This window comes from Oryctolagus cuniculus, chromosome 5, assembly GCF_964237555.1.
Source record: "Oryctolagus cuniculus chromosome 5, mOryCun1.1, whole genome shotgun sequence".
Classification (NCBI taxonomy): Eukaryota; Metazoa; Chordata; class Mammalia; order Lagomorpha; family Leporidae; genus Oryctolagus; species Oryctolagus cuniculus.
Window position 1 is genome coordinate 36,157,364 of NC_091436.1, and position 21,971 is coordinate 36,179,334.

Genomic DNA, 21,971 nt, shown 5'->3' on the forward strand with positions numbered 1-21,971 from the left:
GTTTGCACCCCCATAGAAACACGAAGTGAAATATACTGTTTGAGTACTCGTTATAGCATTAAGCCTCAGTGTACAGCACGTTAAGGACAGAGATCCTACATGAGGAGTATATAAGTATATATATATATATATATATAAGTATATATAAGTATAAGTATATATAAGTATAAGTATATATAAGTATAAGTATATATATAAGTAAATACAATTTTAAAAAAAAAGTCTGTCTCTCCTCATTCTTTTAATAAATAAATAATTTTTTAAAAATCATATACAGGGAGAACCAGGACTCCATGGATTACTTTTTATAATGTTCTATGAGTTTGAAAATTTTAAAAATAATAAGTTGAAAGGAAACATTTCTGGTAAGAACAATAGATTTAACCAGTTAAAAGTATAAAATATCTATAGGTATGAAAATAACTAAATTGTATGACAAATGGTTATATTATTAATAAATAAACTTTTATGCTTATAAATCTTCTAAGTAAAACATTAGGACTCCAAAGAAAAAAATTAGCAAAGTTTGCAAACAAATGTACTTAAGAAAAACTTGAAGTGATAATATATGAGAAAAAAAGTCAACCTCACTGTGTATCCAAGAAGATGAAATACTTCTCTCCCCTATATAAGTAGTAAGTTTTGCTTCTTTGCTTATTTTTAACAGCTATACCTAACACTTCCAAGGTGCCAGAAAAGACAACTTTTCATTGTTGATGAACTTGTAAAATATACAAGCATTTTGGAAAGAAATATAAAATGGTTTCACAAACATGAATAGTATATAACTTTTGACCGAATACTTAATTTTCTAGTAATATATCTCATGGGAATAACCACAATTTAGGTAAAGATTATACACTAAAAATAAGCTTTGTCACATTATTGCAACTATAACAAAGTAAAACAGGAAACGATTTTGACATCCAATTGTAGAGCAAACTAAACATTTCGCTTTGTGGCATATGCATGAAGTAGAACATGGTGACACTATGCACATGTTTATGAAGAAATTTTTTTAAGATTTATTGTATTTATTTGAAAGACAGCGTTACAGAGAGAGGTAGAGAGAGAGAGAGAGAGGAGGTCTTCCATCTGATGGTTCACTCCCCACATGGCCACAACGGCCAGAGCTGCGCCAATCCAAAGCCAGGAGCCAGGAGCTTCTTCTGGGTCTCCCACACAGGTACAGGATCCCAAGGACTTGGGCCATCTTCTACTGCTTTCCCAGGCCATAGCAGAGAGCTGGATCAGAAGAGGAGCAGCCGGGACTTGAACTGGCACCCATATGGGATGCTGGCGCTTGAGGCCCAGGCGTTAACCCGCTGTGCCACAGAGCTGGCCCTAATGAAGAATTTAATGATGCAGTAACTTCATATAATTAAATATTAAGTGGAAACAAGTTCTAAACCACATATGTAGTATTACCTCTATTAAAAACATTTCATATAGGCCGGCGCCACAGCTCAGTAGTCTAATCATCCTCCTGTGGCACCGGCACACCGGGTTCTAGTCCCGGTCGGGGCGCCGGATTCTGTCCCGGTTGCCCCTCTTCCAGTCCAGCTCTCTGCTGTGGCCAGGGAGTGCAGTGGAGGATGGTCCAAGTCCTTGGGCCCTGCACCCGCATGGGAGACCAGGAGAAGCACCTGGCTCCTGGCAGTGCGCCGGCCGCACTGCAACGGCAGTGCAACGGCCATTGGAGGGTGAACCAAAGTTAAAAGAAAACCTTTCTCTCTGTCTCTCTCTCTCTCACTGTCTACTCTGCCTGTCAAAAAAAATTTTTTTCATATAAAATACTGAAATATGACAAAATCTAAATAACGGTTGCCTGTTGGTATGTGATTAACTATCTCTTGCTCCCATTTCCTTATACTATTTAATATTTCCAGGCTTTTCTTCATGAAACATATCTGCTGCTAGAGGGATACAGATAAAGCTTATTTTGAAATGCTTGAAAAGGAATAATAAAGAGAAAGAAGAGGCTCTCCAGAGTGTTCAGGCAGCCAAAAACACACTGGCATCTATCCTAACCTCACTTGGTAATATAAATTAATTTTATGTAATATCTAATTTTATTATATTTATTTTAATAAAAATACAGAAAATATATTACATATTAACATGTATACATCATGTAAACAGAAATAAAAATAAATCATCTAGATATAACATATATTTGAGGAATCAAACATAATTTTTTGAAATCTTTCCAGTGAGCTCTCTTTTTTATGTTATTGTAACAGTCCTAATAGTCTCTGGAGTTTTTTGCTTGCTACTTGTGCTCTTTCATTTTCTTTTTAAGTTCAAGTAAAATAGCTGAAAATTCAGTGAATGGGTGTTGGTGACGTGGGGGAGAAGGAAGTTGTGGTGCTATAACTGAACAAAGCACTCTGAGCACGTGTGTCCCCTCTGTAGCTCAACATATTTTTTTAAGATTTATTTTATTTATTTGAAAGACAGAGTTACAGAGAGGTAGAGACAGAGAGAGGTCTTCCATCCGATGGATATCCCCAGATAGCTGCAATGACAGGAGTTGCGCTGATCCAAAGCTGGGAGCCAGGAACTTCTGGGTTTCCCACGTGGGTGCAGGGGCCCAAGGACTTGGGCCATCTTCCACTGCTTTCCCAGGCCATAGTAGAGAGCTGGATGAGAAGAGGAGCAGCTGGGACTAGAACCGGTGACTATATGGGATGTCAGCGTTTCAGGCCAGGGCTTTAATCCGCTGCGCCACAGCGCTAGCCCCACACTCCACACTTTGTAACCAAACAAGTCTTTAGGCTGAGTTGAGCTTTACAAATCATGGATAATTAAGTCAATTAACAGAATAAATCTGATTCACATTAAAAAATCAAGATGCTAGGAAAAACATAAATAATGATTTATATGTTTGCATAATTTTAATCTCTGATTAAGTTTAAACATCTGAACTGGAAAACTCAGCCATTTTGTTAGCCTATCATTTCTCCACATTAATATCACTCTTTTAAAGAATTTGACCATATCTGCCTTGTTAGAGAGAATGTATCCATAGAATAGAATGACATATGACCCAAAATTCAGACCATGGCTAACTGGACCAGAAAACCATCCAACCCACACTAGGAGATTCTCTCTTCCGGGAATTTGCAGTTAGAACACTGAGAAGCCAAATATATTTCCTGAGAATACTCTATCTTATAAGTTACTAAATTGGTGGCTGAGACCACCAAATGAAGACTGATGGACTATGAGCCAACCAACAGAACTGTTCTATGGGGAAACAAGAAAAAGACCCAGCAGAATGGAGCTGTGTAAAGAATACAAGTGGTGCAGACAAAAGGTGGATTAAGGAGTCATGGTTTCTGAGGGTTTTTTAGTTCTCTATTCCAGTATGTCCTACTCATCCTAAACTTTTACTGTTACAAGATAGGCCTGAAGTTTTATTGAAGCAAACCTGCCTTTTTATTTATCTATTTATGTATTTATGTATTTATTTATTTTTAAGATTTATTTATTTGAAAGTCAAAGTTACAGAGAGGCAGAGGTAGAGAGAAAAAGAAGTCTTCCATCTGCTGGTTCACTCCCCAGATGGCCGCAACATCCGGAACTGTGTCAATCTGAAGCCAAGAGCCAGGAGCTTCTTCCAGGTCTCCCACACTGGGGCAGGTCACAAGACTTGGGCCATCTTCTACTGCTTTGCCAGGACACAGCAGAGAGCTGGATCAGAAGTGGAGCAAACGGGACTTGAACCGGTGCCCATATGGGATGCCGGCATTACAGGTAGCAGCTTTACCCACTATGCCACAGCACTGGCCTCACCGGCCTTTATTTAAGCACACTTTAATTGTTGTTTTGTTGTTTCCTATCAAACCATTTGTATATCTGAGTCCATTTGGGTTACTATGACAAAACACCAGCAATTAGGTTGCTTATAAGCAATAGAAATTTATTTATTTCACTTCTGGAGATGGAAAAATTCAAGATCAAGGTAAAGTCAATGTCTGATGAGGGCTTATGTCCTTGTTCATAACACCTTCTCACTGTGTCTTCACATAGTAGAAAGGCACAAGGCAGCTTTCTGAGGTCTTTAATAGTGGCACCATTTCCACTCTCATGCTATAGCTAATATTAGAGCTCTCATGATATAATCACCTCCCATCTTGGAGGTAAGAATTTCAACAGACTGAAGTGAGGAGAACAAAATTCTGATCATTGCAGTATCCCTGATTTAAAAAAAAAAAAAAGCACTTTTCCTTTCTAAATTACATCGAAAAGTAGATATGACATGATTTTTTAAACCATCTTTAATAGATCAATAATTTAGTCAAATAATTTATCATTACTTGGCTAGCTACAGAAGTCCTGGGACTACAACTCAATCTTCTGTTTCCAGTTTTTTTGCTCCAAACTCTTCGGTGTTCAGAGAAGAATATGGGCAACCCTGCCCTAGTAATCACTGAACACATCAGAAGATGCTAGCTTATAAGGGGGAATAACTGGATAATTTCTACATCTGGGTCCTAACTTAGTATCACTATACAAGGAGACCATGGGTAAAAGACCCAGCTGAAAGCATTAGGACTACTCACTTGTAGTTATACTGTAAAATTTGTATACAAACCCAAGAAAGCTGTTTTTACAACATTAACTGTTAACCAAAATTTATTACAGCTTCTATTTTAAATATAGCTATAGTTTCAGTGTTGAATGGTTCTTTTCATCACTAGTAAAACCCAATGGAAACACTTTCTAATTCTAGTGTTAAAAAATAGTCCGTAAGTTCAACAGAACAGCTCCAAAACTTTTCGAAGAGGAAAAACTAGTAGAAGTCAGCTAAAACCTACTATACACTTTGCACAATGTAAGTATTCTGTATAATTAAGAATTAGTTATTTACTGATTGCTATTATAATAACTAACATTTACTGAGTACCTTCCTTATGTCAGTTACTGGCTAGGGTCTATGCACACATTATTCACTAATTTGTTTATTCTTTCAACAGATACTTATTTTATTGAACACACAATCTAATACCACTCACACTCAACACTGACAATATAACAATGAACAAAACAAGGTACTTTGCACTCAGTGAATTTCTTAGACTTCATTTAATCATCACAATCAACTCACTGTTGTTAACAATTTTTATAAAGGTGAATATACTCCAGAGAGGTTAAATAATTTACCCAGGGTCACATACCTGATGAGGCCTCTGAATTAAAATCTCGAGGTCTTTCCATTTGACCACACTGCCTCTCATTAAATCACTGCCTATGGAAAGTAAGACATATTTATAGTCTGGAGAACATTGTTGAGAAGCTGATAATCACTGATAATCCATGCCAGGACCTTCTCACATATATTAGATCCTTGATACATTTACTACTAATATAAGTACTTTCCATAAAGTAATGCTCCCATTGAAACAAGTATTTCTTAGCACACTTAAATAACATTTGAAATTTATCATTGGATTATCACTAGACTGGAATCCAAAATACTCTATGATCAACATCAACAACTTTCCAGATGTTCTATATAAGGTGAATGAAAGCAAATTTATTAAATCAAATGAGGCTGATTTTGTTTCTGTGTTTATTCATTCATGTATATCGAGTGCCTATTACATATACTAATTCTAAGTGGTTCTAAGTGTTAGGATACAACAATGAAAAAGAAAACCATAAAACTGTTCCTTGATGGAGTTCATATAAATCATATATTTTGTCCTATGGTAGCAAGTTCAGTAAATAAAAATAAAGCATGGGAGAAGACTAGGGTGCAAAGGGCCAGGACTTATAATGTTAAATAGGCAGGTCAAGGAAGGGCTATGGGTTGAATGTTGGTGTCTCCTCAAGATTTATACATGGGAACTCAATTCCCAGAGTGATAGTATTAAGTGGTACAGCCTTCAGGCTGTGATTAGGTCATGCTTCTTAAAAAATGATTTGAAGAAACTTGTTTATCTCTTCTGAAAAATGAGAGCACAGTGTTCCTACCTTCTATCTGTGAGGACATATTATGACTGCATTGATCTTGGAATCCTCACGCTCCAGTACTACAAGAAACAAATTTCTCATTTATAACAGTCCAAGATATGTTGTCATGCAATCTAAGATATTTTGTTACTGAAGACCAAAAGGATTAAGGACAGAAAGTATCACAAAAAGGGAAAATCTAAGCAGATTCCTAAATTGAGAGAGTGAGCCACATAGAGTTCAAGCAAAGGACACATCCAGTTCATAGTATCTAGGTGAGCATATTCAGGATCAGAGAAACATCAGGCACCAGATTATGTAGGATCTTGTACTCATGGACCATCTTGGGGAGTTTGGCTTTTATTACTGAATTACGTGAGACATCACTGAAAACATTTTATTAAATGACTGAGAGAAGGAAAGAATGACTGAGATTTTACATCTGTTGATTCACTCTCCAAATGGACACCAGAGCCAGGTCTGGGGCTAGCTGAGCCCAGAAGCCAAAAACCCCATCTGGGTCTCCCACATATGTGTCAGTGGCCCAAGCACTCGGGTCATCTTCTGCTGCTTTCCCAGGAGCATTAAAAAAGAGCTGGACCAGAAGTGGAGCAGCCAAGATTCAAACTGGTGCTCCAATATAGGAGCTGCACCAAAACTGATGTTACCTTCTTTAAAAGCTCTCTGGTTATGATGTGGAGAATGTATCATAGGAAAGGAGAGCATAGAAACAGAGAGACAAGGGGCTGGCATCATGACACAATAGGTTAAGCTGCAGCCTGTGACACTGGCATCCTATGATTGCCTGGTTCAAGTCCCAGCTGCTCCATTTCTTAACCATCTTCCTGCTAATGGCCCTGGGAAAGCAGCAGGTCTGAGTACTTGAGTTCCTGCCACCCTGTGGGAGACCCGGATGGAGTTCCAAGCTCCTGGTTTTTGGTTTGACCCAGCCCTGGCTATTGCAGCCATTTGGGGAGTGAACCAGTGGATAGAAGATATCTTTCTCTGTCTGTCTTTCCCTTTCTTTGTTGCTCTTTCAAAAAATCAAAAGAAAGAAAGAGAAAGAAGGAGGAAAGGAGAGGAGAAGATAGGTGTGAGGAAGGGAGGGGAAAGGGTAGGGAAAGGAAAAGATGGGAAGGGAAGGAAAAGAAAAGAAAACAGGGAGATGAATGGAGAGATTGGTAATAACCAAGATGGGAGATGGTTACTCCTTCCTCCTATAGTAAAAGAGATATTGCTGGGGATATTTTGATAATAGAGTCAACAGGGTTTACTAAAATATTGGAAGTGAAGTTTGAGATGTAGAAGTCATATATAAAAAGGATTTTTTTCCCAAGTAAGAATATGGTGGAGTTGTCAATGGAGTTACTATTTATTATGGGAGGAACATTTGTGAAAGATCAGTTCAGTTTGGAACTTATTGACTGCAATTTGGGGCATGAAGAAAGTATGTCATAGGAGTGATCACCTCTGCCAAAAAGCTACTTTTAGACTCTGGGATATGAAAACTGAGAGTTTACTATGGATTTAGCAACACAGTTTTCATTGGTGATCTTGACAGAAGCTGTTGTGAAAGGATGGAAGTGTTTCATATGGATCAAGAGGCAATGCAGAAAGAGGAATTTGAGACAGCAAGTAAAATCTATTTTGAGAAATACTGCTGTAAGTATAAACAATGTATTTTAAAAAAACTAAGAGAGAGGCATTGAGGAAGATTTTCTTTAATAAGAAAAGTTTATTATGTTGGTGGGAGTAACCCAACATAAAGAATCAATGGAACCTATTCTTGCATAAAAGATAATGAGATATAGTGAAGAGGTTATCTTAGAAGAAAGAGCAATTCATCCACATCATGGTATACATGCTTTTATGATTTGAATGGATCAATATGCTGCATGATTTTCAGAATTATTTTCATTCTACTGCTATTGAAATTACATTTTGTAATTTGATAAAAAAAAAGACTGTGTCTATTTTCTCACAAATATAAACTTGAGTAAAAATGAATAATCTTACTTAAATTTTCACCACTATTTTTCAATATTTATTTCATGATAAATATTTCAATGTTTACAGTAAGGTTTACACTGACTAGCAATGTGTGCATTAATATTGAGTGGCAAGTTTGTTTGTTTGTTGTAAAGATTTATTTATTTATTTGAAAGGCAGATTTACAGAAAGAAAGACAGAAAAGTGAGAGAGAGAGAGAATGAATCTTCGATACACAGGTTCACTCCCCAAATGGCCAGAGCAGCCAGGGTTGAGCCAGACTGAAGCCAGGATCCAGCACTTCATCCAGGTCTCCCACATGATATGGGGGCCCAAGAACTTGGGCCATGTTCTGTTGCTTTCCCATGTCATCAGCTGGAAGCTGCGTTGGAAGTGGAGCAGCCATATGGCATGTATGCACTGCAGATGGCTGCTTAACCCACAGCATCTGCTTCTAGAGGCAGGTTTTGAATTAAAATGCTCACAGTTTTCCATGGAACTTGCCCTTGAATCTTCTGGTACATGGTGAACTATCAGTCACTCAATGATACAGTTTGAATGTGTCCCCTAACTTTTGTGTGTTAGAAAATTAATTACCTGACATCAAGCTGAGAAGCTTCTGCAATGGAAAGGAAACACTCAAAAAAGTGAAGAGGTAGTTGACAGAATGGGAGAAAATATTTACAAGTTACACAACTGATAAAGGGTTAACATCCAGGATCTATAACGAGCTCAAGAAATTCAACAACAACAAAACAAACAATCCAGTTCAGAAATGGGCAAAGAACTTGAGCAGCCATTTTTCAAGAGAGGGAATTCAAATGGCCAACAAACACTTGAGAAAATGCTCAGGATCACTAGCCATGAGGGAAATGCAAATCAAAACCACAATGAGGTCTCACTTCACTGCAGTTAGAATGACCCACATACAGAAATCAACAAATGACAAATGCTAGCAAGGATGTGGAGTACAAGGTACCCTGGGTACATTGTTGGTGGGAATGTAAACCAGTGCAACCACTGGGAAAGACTATATGGAGATACCTCAGAATCTGAATATAGACCTACCATACGATCCAGCCATCCCACTCCTGAGAATTTACCCAAAGCAAAAGAAATCAGTATATGAAAGAATATCTATACTCCTATGTTCAGTGTAGTACAGTTCACAATAGCTACAATATGAAATCAACCCAGATGTCCATCAACTGATGACTGGATAAAGAAGTTATGGTATATGTACACTATGGAATACTACTCAGTCATAAAAAAAAATGAAATCCTGTCTTTGGCAACAAGATGATTGCAACTGGAACCCATTATACTTAGTGAAATAAGCCAGTCCCAAAAAGACAGCTATCATATGTCTTCCCTGATAAGAGGCAACAAACAGAGTACCTTAAATATAATGTACTGAAGTGAAATAGACATTTTGAGAATCAATGATGTTTTACAGCCCTGGTCTCTTTCACTGAAGAATATTATTTTGTCTTTTTGTATTGTTTTGCTTTGTTTTCTCTCCATACTATTTGTTGAACTCTTTTACTTAGGGTAGCATTAACTATATGATCATTAAGTGTACTAAAAAAGATCCTTGTAAAAATTAAGAGTGGGAATACGAGAGGCAGAGGGAGGAATGGTTGGAGCATGGATGGGAGGGATGGTAGAGGAAAGTGCCACTATGTTTCTACAATGGTGTAAAGGAAATATATGAAATTTGTATAACTTAAATAAAATATATAATAAAAAAGAAAATTAATTCGCAAATTCACATGTTGATCATATTTGGAGGATGAGAATTTGAAAAGTAGTTGGTATTAGATAAGGTGGGTCATGGTATCACCCACAATGGCATTACTAACTTTATAAAAAGAAGAAAGACTCAAACTGACGTACTTTTTGCTGTGTCTCACCATGTGGTGCCCTCCACCAAGTCATGATGCAACATGAAAACCCTTACCAGAAGCAGACCAGTTGCTAGAACCATGCTCTTGGACTTCCCAGACCTGTAAATCATGAGCAAAATAAACTTCTGTTCTTTATAGATTACCTAGTCTGTGATATTCAGTTATAGCTACAGAAAACAGACAATGATGTTCAGCCTTCAAGAAACCCTTCCATTTTGCCTTCTGGCTGATGTGTCTCCCAATTCCTTCACTAGTTCCAATTAATTCTTACCTCTCTGTATCGTCTCCTTTTCCAGTTATTCCATTACAGACCTTAGGTGGTTGTACACATCAACTACCACTTCTGTAAGGTTTCCTCTCATTTTACTCTTGGCCTCTTGAGTAACATCTACTCAGTTGACCAAACATACCTACATTTAAAGGTTCTCTAATTACCTCAAAGCAACATATCTAGAAGCAAACATCATCTTTTGGCTTTGCCATGTATGACCCTATTCTGTCAGTTTCCTGTGCTTGTATCTCCAGGAATAGGTTGGATTTCTCCTGTCTTTTTATTTCCCTAAATGCAAACATACAATAGATGTTCTGTTTCTTTTAATTCATTGCTTTTTCTCTTATCTGTCCCTCTCTATTGCCATGGCTACGGGTCCTTGACAAAACTTCTCACTTCACACTTGATTTTCTGCAGTTGATTTCTCAATGAATTGCTGCTTTCAGTCTCTCCTGGATTCAACCATTCTGCACATGCTAATGCCTGAATAATAACACTAAAGCATGGATTTCATCGAGTGATTGCTTTAATTAATAAGTCTTAATACAAACTCCAAATCTTTAGCAGGATGTTCAAATTCCTCCACCATGTGGTATTTTTAAAAAATTCAACCTTACTTCTGTCATCACATTTATCTTTCCCCCTTCTATGCTATGAACAAGCCAATCAAAATAGGCCAGGCTTAGGGCACATATTCGCCCTGTTTGTTAAGACATCTTTTGGGAATATGCCTGGTTTTGAGTCTCAGTTCTGTGCCAGATTTCAGCCTCCTGCTGGAGTACCTTGAGAGGCAGCAGGAGGTGGTGTAAGTAGCTGAGTCCCTGCCACCCATACAGGGAATCTAGTTTTGGTTCCCAGCTCTTGGCTTTGGCCTGGCTCAGTCTTGGCCACTGTAGGTATTAGGGGAATGAACCAATGGATGGGAGATTACTTCTCCTTCTTCTCTTCCCCTAATCCTCCTCCTCTTCCTCCTTCTTCTCCTCCTTCTTTCTCTCTCTCTAATAAGTAAATTAAATGCTTTAAAAGCAAGCCAGGCTCTACTTTCTGTAATATACAACATCTGTTCTCTCTTCTCTTATTTAGCTTTTCATTGTGTTTCCATTCTTTGGAACTATCCATGTCCAGTGTCTTCATGAACCATATGCACACACAAACTTGTCCCACAATTATCAGCTTCACATGGATACCCCTGCAGGTTGGCAGATTAAATGTGGAGAAACAAGCCTCAAAGAATAAAACAAATCTGAGGCACTGGGATTTTGTCAATGACAGAGGTACAATACAGGCTAAGTTACAAAAAAAGACTGAAGGTCTTGGTCTACATCCTAATTCTCTCTAGATTTCAGACACACAAAATACAATTTCAGTATTACTTTAAAAGATTTTGTATATATTAAGTATAGCCAATGAGGTTTACCAAGTTAGACGTTGCAAATCTTACAGAAAACAAATCCTTAGTAATTACAAAGATTATAGAACTTTTTGTTTTGAGTTTATCAAAAAAGAATCTTCCAAATTTAATATATATATAAATATATACAGTATTTCAAAAGCAGAAGGGTTTTGTAAATATAGATAATCTATCTTGTTAAATCAGAAAACAAATCATAAAGATTAAAAAAGCAAATATGAGTTGATAATGTCCTATATCTTTTGTACTTGTGAATTAATCATTAATCTATTCAATCAGTGCCTCATCCTTTTGTACAATTTTGTAAAATTGGTGCTAAAATGAGATTCACTATACTATATTTCAACAACCACACAGGTATATGTTAACTATTCTTTACAAAGCAAAGTATGTTGCTTTAAGATTTATTGAACACTTACTGATAATAAATAAGGACTATTATTTACTCCCTTTGCATAAAGAGTTTTAGATTAATTTTCTAAGTCACGGAGCTCATAAATTCTTGTAACCCAAATCAAGACGGTGTCTGAGTCCAGAATTCATGCTACAGACCATTATCTCATATTCTTATCTGCAACGTGCTATTCCTTACTCATCCTGCCTAATTAAGATATAATCTTGACATACTTGTCTACCTAAGAAAATTTATCCGCAAGCGAATTACAGTTAAAAATCTAACCTTTCCTTATAGTAAAAATTATTATTCTATACAAATGTATGGATTACAATTTTGTGAAACTTGTGAAAAGTATAAAATATAGACAGTATTATAACTACAAAAAGTTGATTTATAAAATATGTCCATACATAGATTAGCTGAGGCCCTGAAATATGTATTGTGGTGGTTTATGTGAAGTGGAGAAAATAAAAATGTATGGATGAATTTTGAAAAATTGGATGGATCCAAATTAATATAAGAGAAGAGGTAGTCTACTGAAAATCTGGGGACAAATGGGACTGTGATAGGGAAAACAGGATTCAATGCACAGCACAGGGCAAGTGTTTCCCTGATTGAGGCAATGACAACAGTGGGTGACAGAGTAAATAGCCTTACTACAGGACCACAGAGACTTGTCTAGTAGTATCACAAGTCACAGTGACTCAAATGACAACTTTGAAGATGGCTTTTGAGAAATAAACTACCCATATATTTCCAATTAATTGTTACTTGTTTCATGTAGTAGGGTCTATAATCTTGCTACTCAAAGCTGATCTAGCTGGAACCAATGAAAATAGCATCATCTGGCAGAGTGTAAGAAATGCATAATCTCTGGCCACATCACAAATCTACTAATGGAAATCAGGGAATGGGCATTTTAACAGGATCCCCAAGTGCCTATGTCCCAATGTTCATTTTTTTGTTACAAAACTTTACAAAAATCCTCCAGTCCCTAGATCTAAATTGCTGATCTCTAAATTTGGGAGAATCTCTGCTATGCTAATTCAGTAGATTGACAGAAGGCTAAAATGATATGAACTGTGTGAAAACGCCTTGAAAGCTGTTAAGCATCACTAGCAATCTCCCATCAGTGGGCATCTGTTTCCAGGGGAAATTCAGGGGCTCATGTATGTCACTCAGGACACACTTGGAAAATCATTGTCTCCTTTTGGTTACAAGATCTAATGAAATCTCAGTAAATGCAGTAGAGAACAGCACGGCATGCACTTGACACGAGCACTGTCTTGATCAGAAGCTCCTGGACCACAGAACCTATTGTTCAATCTTTCAGCACACAGCACAGCACAAGGCACTTAGTCAACGCTCAGTAAATGTTTGTTTAAATTTTTAAAAGTCAATATAGAACCCATTTTTCACATGAACGATAACAAAATAGAAGAACCCTTTTCTGGTAGATCCTTCACACCAAAAGGACAGACTACTTAAATGGATTATGTGTGAAAGTTGTTTACCCTCAGATAACTCCCTGGGGCTGATTATTTGCTATTCTAAGTAATAAGTAAGAAAAGGCAATCCCAAAAAGAAATTTATACATAAGAAAATTGTCAGCCTAGTCTTCTCCTCCATCGTATTATTTTAACATTTGAAAAATATCATATTTCAGTGCGTCTAAAGAAGCAGAAATCTATTCTTCTAAAAGGCAAGGACCAGTGTTGTTCGCTATAAAATGGTGTAGGAGTTGAATTGAGCACAGAATAGTCTACAGGGACTTGGGCTTACCATTCAAAGTTTATAGTCCTTAGTTATCAAACTGCTGGTAAAGTGGAAAAATACAGTCAAGGGACCTCGATGTTCTAACTCATGGTTGTCTGGATTCATGTTCCTGGCCTCCACACTAGTCCTGAGAGAAGCATTTTGAATTTGCAAAGCTACCAGAAAACCAGGAAGGGAGGGTGAGTGGGGAGGAGAAATGTGCATTCTAAACTAAAAACGGAAACACGGATGCTGATGCTAACAACGTTTCTTCAAGGAGAGCCTTGGGTAAGCATGCGTAACTTTGAAGTGACCCACACACATCACCCTTGCAAGAACATTCTCCCTCTCACCCAGATTGTATTTCCTATAATGCGAAATAAAAGCCCTTTGGGGTCTGCTCGAGTGAATGATTTGCCACAGTCAAAAGACCGAGTGTCTAAATATTGCTAACAAGCTCGTGTATTTATTGAATCCTGCTTTTAGAACTTGGACTTGGAAGGATGAGAGAAATATAACCCGGGAGCAGAAGTCCAGGTTTTCCTGGGCTCAGAAGGGGACTTGACATAAATTGCTCTATTAACCAAATGTCCTTCGACACAGCCACAAAGAGAAGTCACCATGTACAAAAGCTTTTCCAAGAAGACCCTCTTGAGGTCCCAATTGATTCTTCACTAAACTTCGGAGACTGCCACTGCATTTTAACCCTCCTTCCATTATTTTAGCCTTCTATTATATTGTTTTCAAATGTTTCTCTGATGCTACTAATAATTGAACAATATTATCTTAAGTCTCAAGTCCAGATTTAGTATTTGTTATCTTTATATTACACTAGACTTTATGAACTGTTTAGATAAGCATCTATATGGAGATTATGTATACATACATGCATACACACTTACACAGAATCTTACACAGAATCTATCAAACAATAATTATGAGCATTAGCTTTGAATTTATAGATGTACCCATTGTCATTGTATCAATTATATAGGACAAATACCAAATAGAAAAAAAAATCCAATGAAGCCACAATAACATGGACATTAAGAGGTTATCAGATCTGAAAAGGGTACTTAACTTCAGTTTCAAGTTTAATTGTAAAATGGAGATAATACCAGAGCCTCCAAAACAGAGAGGTATAAGTATAAAATGATGCATCCAATACTTGGCCTTATAAATGCTAGCTACTGGGACTGCCATTGTGGCATGAAGGATTACAATCCTATCAGCAATGCTGGCAAGCCACAGGGGCGCAAGTTCGAGTTCCTGCTTCTCCACTTCCAATCAAGCACCCTGCTAATGCACCTCGCTCGCTCTCTCTCTCTCTCTCTCTGCCTCTCAGATAAATATCTCATTTTTTGTTGTTGTTCAGTACCTATAGTACCTATATACTTATGAGTATGAGAAACTTTTTAATAATTACTTTGGCAAGATAAAAACAAAGAAAAGGCCAGGACCTGTGCTGTGATGTAGTAGGTTAAACCACCACCTGCAATGCCAGCATCCCATCTGGGCACTGATTCGAGTCCTGGCTGCTTTACTTCCGATCCAGCTCTCTGTTATGGCCTGAGAAAGCAGTGAAGGATGACCCAACTCCTTGGGCCCCGGCACCTGCGTGGAGACCCAAAAGGAGCTCCTGGCTCCTGACTTCAGATTAGCTCAGCTCCAGCTGTTGTGCTCATTTGGGGAGTGAACTGGCAGATAGAAGACCTTTCCTTTCCCTCTGTCTCTCGCTTTTTCTGTCTGCAACTCTGCCTCTCATATAAAATCTTTTTTAAAAGGTTTTAATTTTTTTTGACAGGCAGAGTTAGACAGAGAGAGAGAGACAGAGAAAAAGGTCTTCCTTTTCCGTTGATTCACCCCCTAAATGGCCGCTATGGCTGGCACAATGCGGCCAGCGATCCATGCCAATCCGAAGCCAGAAACCGATCCGAAGCCAGGAGCCAGGTGCTTCCTCCTGGTCTCCTATATGGGTGCAGGGCCCAAGCACCTGAGCCATCCTCCACTGCACTCCCGGGCCACAGCAGAGAGCTGGACTGGAAAAGGGGCAACCGGAACAGAATCCGGTGTCCCAACCGGGACTAGAACCCGGGGTGCCAGCGCCACAGGTGGAGGATTAGCCTAGTGAGCCGTGGCACTGGCCAAAAGGTTTTAATTTTATATTTCATATTAAATGGATGGGATGTTTATCAAGATTATAGACAAAATATCAAATCTTCCAAATAATATACAAGCCTGGCACATAAGTTCTTAAGATATGTATTTGTTAAAGAATAACAATTTAGGGAGCAGATGATTAGCCTAATGGTTATGATGTCTGCAACCTAAATCTGAATATCTGAATATCTAGGTCAGTTCTTAGCACTAGTTCCTGAGTGGTCCAGCAGTCCACTTCCTGCTGATGCAAATTCTGAGAAGTGGTAGAAAGAGCTCAAGTAATTGCATCCCTGCCACCCATGTTGTAGAAATGGATTGAGCTCTGGGCTCCTGGTTCTGGGTCTAACTCAACACCAGCCTGGGCCATTGTGAACATTTGAGGAGTGAAACAGTGGCTAGGGGCTTGATATCTCTTCCTCTCCCTAGTCCTGTCCCTGTCCCTCTCCTTCTCCCTCTCTCCCCACCCACAAACAAAAATAAAAATTGTTGGGGCCAGCACTGTGGCACAGTGGGTAAAGCTGCTGTCTACAACGCTGGCATCTCATAAAAGGGCCAGTTCGAGTTCCAGCTGCTCTACTTCTGATCCAGCTTTCTGCTGTGGCGTGCGAAAGCTGAAGAAGATGGCCCAAGTCCTTGGGCCCCTGCACCTGAGTGGGAGACCCAGAAGAAGTTCCTGGCTCCTGGCTTTGGATCGGCATATCTCCGGCCATTGCGGCCATATGGGGAGTGAACCAGTGGATGGAAGACACCCCCCTTTCTCTATGTGCCTCTCTATAATTCTGCCTCTCAAATAAATAAATAAATCTTTAAAAAAATGCTTTAATGAAAGAAAAAGAAGGGCAGGCATTCGACACAGTGGTTGATTCACCACTTGGAACACTTGCATCCCATATCAGTACACCTGGTTTAAGGCCCAGCTCCTCTGCTTGAGAAGCAGCTTCCTCCTAATGTTCACTGTGGTGGGTAGCAGAGATGATGGATCAAGCACTTTCATCCATGCCACCCCCTGAGAGGCCTGTATTGACTTCCAGGCTCCTGACTTCAACTTGGCCCAGCCATGGCTGTTTGTAGGCATTTGGGGAGAGAACCAGCAGACAGAAGATCTCTATCCTTGTCTTTCTCTCTGTCTGCCTTTAAAATAACATGAAAATGATTTTTTTAAAAGATGAAAAGAATAATTATGGTAAAGTTTCCATACCCTTAATAAAAAGTGACTTAAATCAAAATGTTATTGTTTCTTTACCAAAATAATAACACATGGGCCGGCGCCGTAGCTCAATAGGCTAATCCTCCACCTGCAGCACCGGAACACTGGGTTCTAGTCCCGGTCGGGGCACCGGATTCTGTCCCGGTTGCCCCTCTTCCAGGCCAGCTCTCTGCTGTGGCCCAGGAGTGCAGTGGAGGATGGCCCAAGTGCTTGGGCCCTGCACCCACATGGGAGACCAGGAGAAGCACCTGGCTCCTGGCTTTGAATCAGCACGGTGCGCTGGCCACAGCGCGCCAGCCACAGCGGCCATAGGAAGGCGAACCAACAGTAAAGGAAGACCTTTCTCTCTGTCTCTCTCTCTCACTGTCCACTCTGCCTGTCAAAAAAAAAAAAATAATAACAACACAGAACTGTAATGAAAGGATTCTAACCCAGCAGGCCATTTGTCAAGTGGAAAACTTTCTAGATTGTGTCTAATTCTACTCTGTGACGGGAAGGTTCAGAACTACTGTTGTTGTCCCTGAGGAGCACATTAGGAGGCATACCTAATGATTCTTCAGTCCATGGTGTTGAATAAAGAATTCCCTGGAATCTTACTTTAAAATGCACTGCATGGCCACAGGTTGAAATATGAAGAGTAACACTTCTTACCAACTATCCCATATGATTTAATTTCTCTGGGCTAGAGACAAAAAGTATCTTCAATATGTTAAGAGCAAATATATCTTTTTTAAATTATTTATTTATTTATTTGAAAGGCAGAGTCACAGAGAGGCAGAGGCAGAGAGAGAGCAAGCGAGGTCTTCCATCCACTGGTTCACTCCCCAAATGGCTACAATGACCAGAGTTGGGCCGATCCGAAGCCAGGAACCAGGAGCTTCTTCCAGGTCTCCCACTTAGGTGCTGAAGCTGGGAGCCCAGAACTCGATCCAGGTTCCTACTAAGTGGCAGGGGCCCAAGTATCTGAGCCATCACCTGCTGCCTCTCAGGGTACACGTTAGCAGAAACTGGAATCAGAGCAAAGCTGGGATTCAAACTTAGACACTGACATGGGATGCAGGTGTCTCAAGCAGCATCTTAATTGCTATGTCTAATGCCTGTCTCCAGATTTTGAAAGTTCTAACGTTGGAATGAATAACAAGCTAAGTAGAAGCTGAACACTAGTGTGAAAATCAGAAGCACTTAATAGAGCCAGAAGGCAGAGAGTTGTGAAAGACTAAAGAGGAACATAAATACAAAGAAGCTATTAGTAAAATGTAATCAAACAGAAAAGGAGATCATAAAAGTCGGAGTAGTGTCTGATTAAGGAATCAAAACATCAGAAATCATCAATTATCATTCTCAACTTGAGAGTTAGGCTTGCTCCCTGCAACCTATGCCTGTTCACACATCACCAAAACTATCCTAAATCAGTAGGCATAGTGGACTTTGAGCAAAACTCTTGATACAGGTGTTCAAGTAAATTTGCAGATGAAATACAGATAACACACTATAATCTTTTTCTAAGACATATCCAATTTGCCTGACATGTGACAGAACAAGGGATGTGATCTGAGAAATACCACATTAAGTGGATTCACAACCAGCTAAAGAAAGTACTTATCAGGGCCGGCGCCATGGTTCACTAGGTTAATCCTCCGCCTGCGGCGCCAGCATCCTATATGGGCACCGAATTCTAGTCACGGTTGCTCCTCTTCCAATCCAGCTCTCTGCTGTGGCCCAGGAAGGCAGTGGAGGATGGCCCAGGTGCTTGGGCCCCTGCACCCACATGGGAGACCAAGAGGAAGCATCTGGCTCCTGGCTTCGAATTGACGTAGTTCCGGCCATAGCAACCATTTGTGGGGTGAACCAACGGAAGGAAGACCTTTCTCTCTGTCTCTCTCACTGTCTAACACTATCTGTCAAAAAAATGTATTTATCAATCAGGACATTGCTATCTTCCCTAATGAGAACTATTGGAAGACAGGGACTAGTCTTTGTCATGGCATCTCAACGCTACACAAAGGGCCTAGATCCCAACTCAATATTTACAGATTCATATAGAAGGGAGATACCCAATGGTTTGTCACCAAACTCAGATGTTCAACACTTTTATCTCTGATTTGAATGAATGCCCAAGAGGTTTAGGCAATTAAATTTGCATATGACACAAAGCTTAAAGGATAAGATGTTTTAAATGCTTTATTGAGCAATAGAGCACCACCATTCAGTTTAAATATGAGGAGTCATGGAGGGCATTGTGACACAGCTGATTAAGCTGCTACTTAGGGCACCCACATTACATATCAGAATGCCTGGCTGGTGCTGTGGTGCAGTGGGTTAAAGCCCCAGCCTGCAGTGCCAGTTCAAGTCCCAGCTGCTCCACTTCCAATCCAGCCCTCTGCTATGGCCTGGGAAAGCAGTAGAAGATGGCCCAAGTCCTTGGGCCCCTGCACCCACATGGGAAACCCAGAAGAAGCACCTGGCTCCTGGCTTTGGATCAGCTCAGCTCTGACTGTTGCAGCCATCTGGGGAGTGAACCAGTGGATGGAAGACCGCCCCTCCTCTCTCTTTCTCTCTGGCTCTACCTCTCTATGTAACTCTGTCTTTCAAATAAATAAAATATATCTTTAAAAAGAAAGAAAGAAAGAAAAAAGAATGCCTGGGATTGAATCTTGCCTCCACTCTGCTTCCAATCAAGCTTCCTGGTAATGTACCTGGAAGGCAGTACATGATGGCCCAAGTTTGGAGGTCCTGCCACCCATGTGGGAGACTCAGATGGTGTTTCTATTTCCTGGTTTCAGCCTGGCCCAATACCAGGTGTTATGGGCACTCGGAAAGTGAACCAGCAGATGGAAGATCTGTGTGTATATGTGTACATCTGGATACCTGTCACTCTGTCTTTCAAATAAATAAAAATGAATTAAATTTAAGAGTAAATAAATGAAGTGGCTTCAAAAATCCATGGAAAATGTGTACTACAAAAAAACCATAAATGGATTTCAAGATTTTTTGCACCAAAATAAGCATAACTTTTAATTCCACTTCTCTACAAACTCTGTGGGAAAACCAACATACAGAAATTAATGGGAACCATAGCAACAATATTAACAGCATTATATGTCATTGCACCACCGTACATAACTGGATACAAAGGTAAACTTAGGGAAAACCAAGTTGCCTCCTTCAAATGACACTTCTTTTGTATTTCCTATGGATGCCATTTAAATAGGTAATGAAAATTTAAAATATAATCTAGTAAATATGTATTATATATCTAATTAACTTGGGTTTAAAATTTCAGGTGAATTTGAACAATCATTGAGAAAAGGGTTGAAACCTTGATTGGAAGGTACATAAAAGAGTCATTTCATGTAGTGTGTCTAAAAAAAAAATCTTAAATGAAAGATCTCTGTGAGTGAGATCCCAGTGGAAAGAATGGGCCATCAAAAAAGAAGGTACCTTTCTCTGAAGGGAGGAGAGAACTTCTGCTTTGACTATGACCTTGTCTAAATAAGATCGGAGTTGGCGAACTCAAAAGGTTTCCATAGTCTTGACAACTCATGACAAGAGCCTCGGGTGATTGCTGATGCCATAAACAAGAGTGCAAATTGTTAAATCAACAACAGGAGTCACTGTGCATTTACTCCCCATGTAGGATCTCTGTCCTTAATGTGTTGTACTATGTGAATTAACGGTATACCTAGTACTCAAACAGTACTTTACACTTTTTGTTTCTGTGTGGGTAAAAACTGTTGAAATCTTTACTTAATATATACTAAATTGATCTTCTGTATATAAAGATAATTGAAAATGAATCTTGATGTGAATGGGATGGGAGAGGGAGCAGGAGATGGGAGGGTTGCGGGTGGGAGGGAGGTTATGGGGGGGGGGAGCCACTGTAATCCAAAAGCTGTACTTTGGAAATTTATATTTATTAAACAAAAGTTTAAAAAATAATAAAAATAAAAATAATGAACTATAAAAAAGAACTTCACAAAAAATATTTGTTGAGTGGTCACCACAAAATGTGGTGACTATCTAATTTAAGAAATGGATTATACAGGTTTGTTCAAACAAACAAAAAACAGCATTAATGTTTTTAAAATAGGTCCTTGGCATTGCCCCATGCCAGTGAACGCTGCCCCATGTCAGCAAGAAGTAGCTCTAAAGACAGATCATCGTCCCTCTACCCATCCTGGACTTGTAGGACTAATGTAATCCCATACAACTCCTGCTTTATAAAAAACAAAAGGGGGTAATGTTAGGAAAATGGGCAGTTTTATCTATGGCGTGATCTACACCCTGATTTACATCCTATGCCCTGGCTCCCACCATCATTGCTGAAAGTCAGGTAGCCACAGGGCCCAACTACCTGTGCCAAGCTCCACCCCCATCCTAATGGGATTTGCTGCTCCTGCTTCCCTGCCCGCCCTCCAGCAAAGTTTTAAAAGGGCTCTCTTGGCTCCTCTCCTCTGCTCTCCTCTCCTCCTCTCGTCTCTCTGCTCTCCTCTCCTCGCTAGCTCCTCTCCTCTCTGTCTCTCTCTCATACTCTCCTTCTCTCTCTTTTTCCTTCTTTGCCCCTTCCCTCCAGCCTGCTGGTTTTCCCCCAATAAACCCTTTCCCTAAAAAAAGATAAAATAAAATAAAATAAAATAAATAGGTACTTGGTTGGAACAAAATTTGGAGCAGGTTAGGACACCAGTTCCCTATGGCACACTCTGAGAGCCCTCTCCTTACATTCAGCACTCTTCTACTGCTTTCCAAGAGATCTCTGAACCTGTAGGAAAGCGTGGACCATTGTGTGGCTACAACTTAGAAACAGGTGCTCATTTCATGTCACAGGAAGATCACAGGAAGATCACAACGGTGGAGACAGTGGGCTCAGCTTTTCCTTTTTCCTTCTGACAAGTTTATTTCCTGCCAATTCCCAC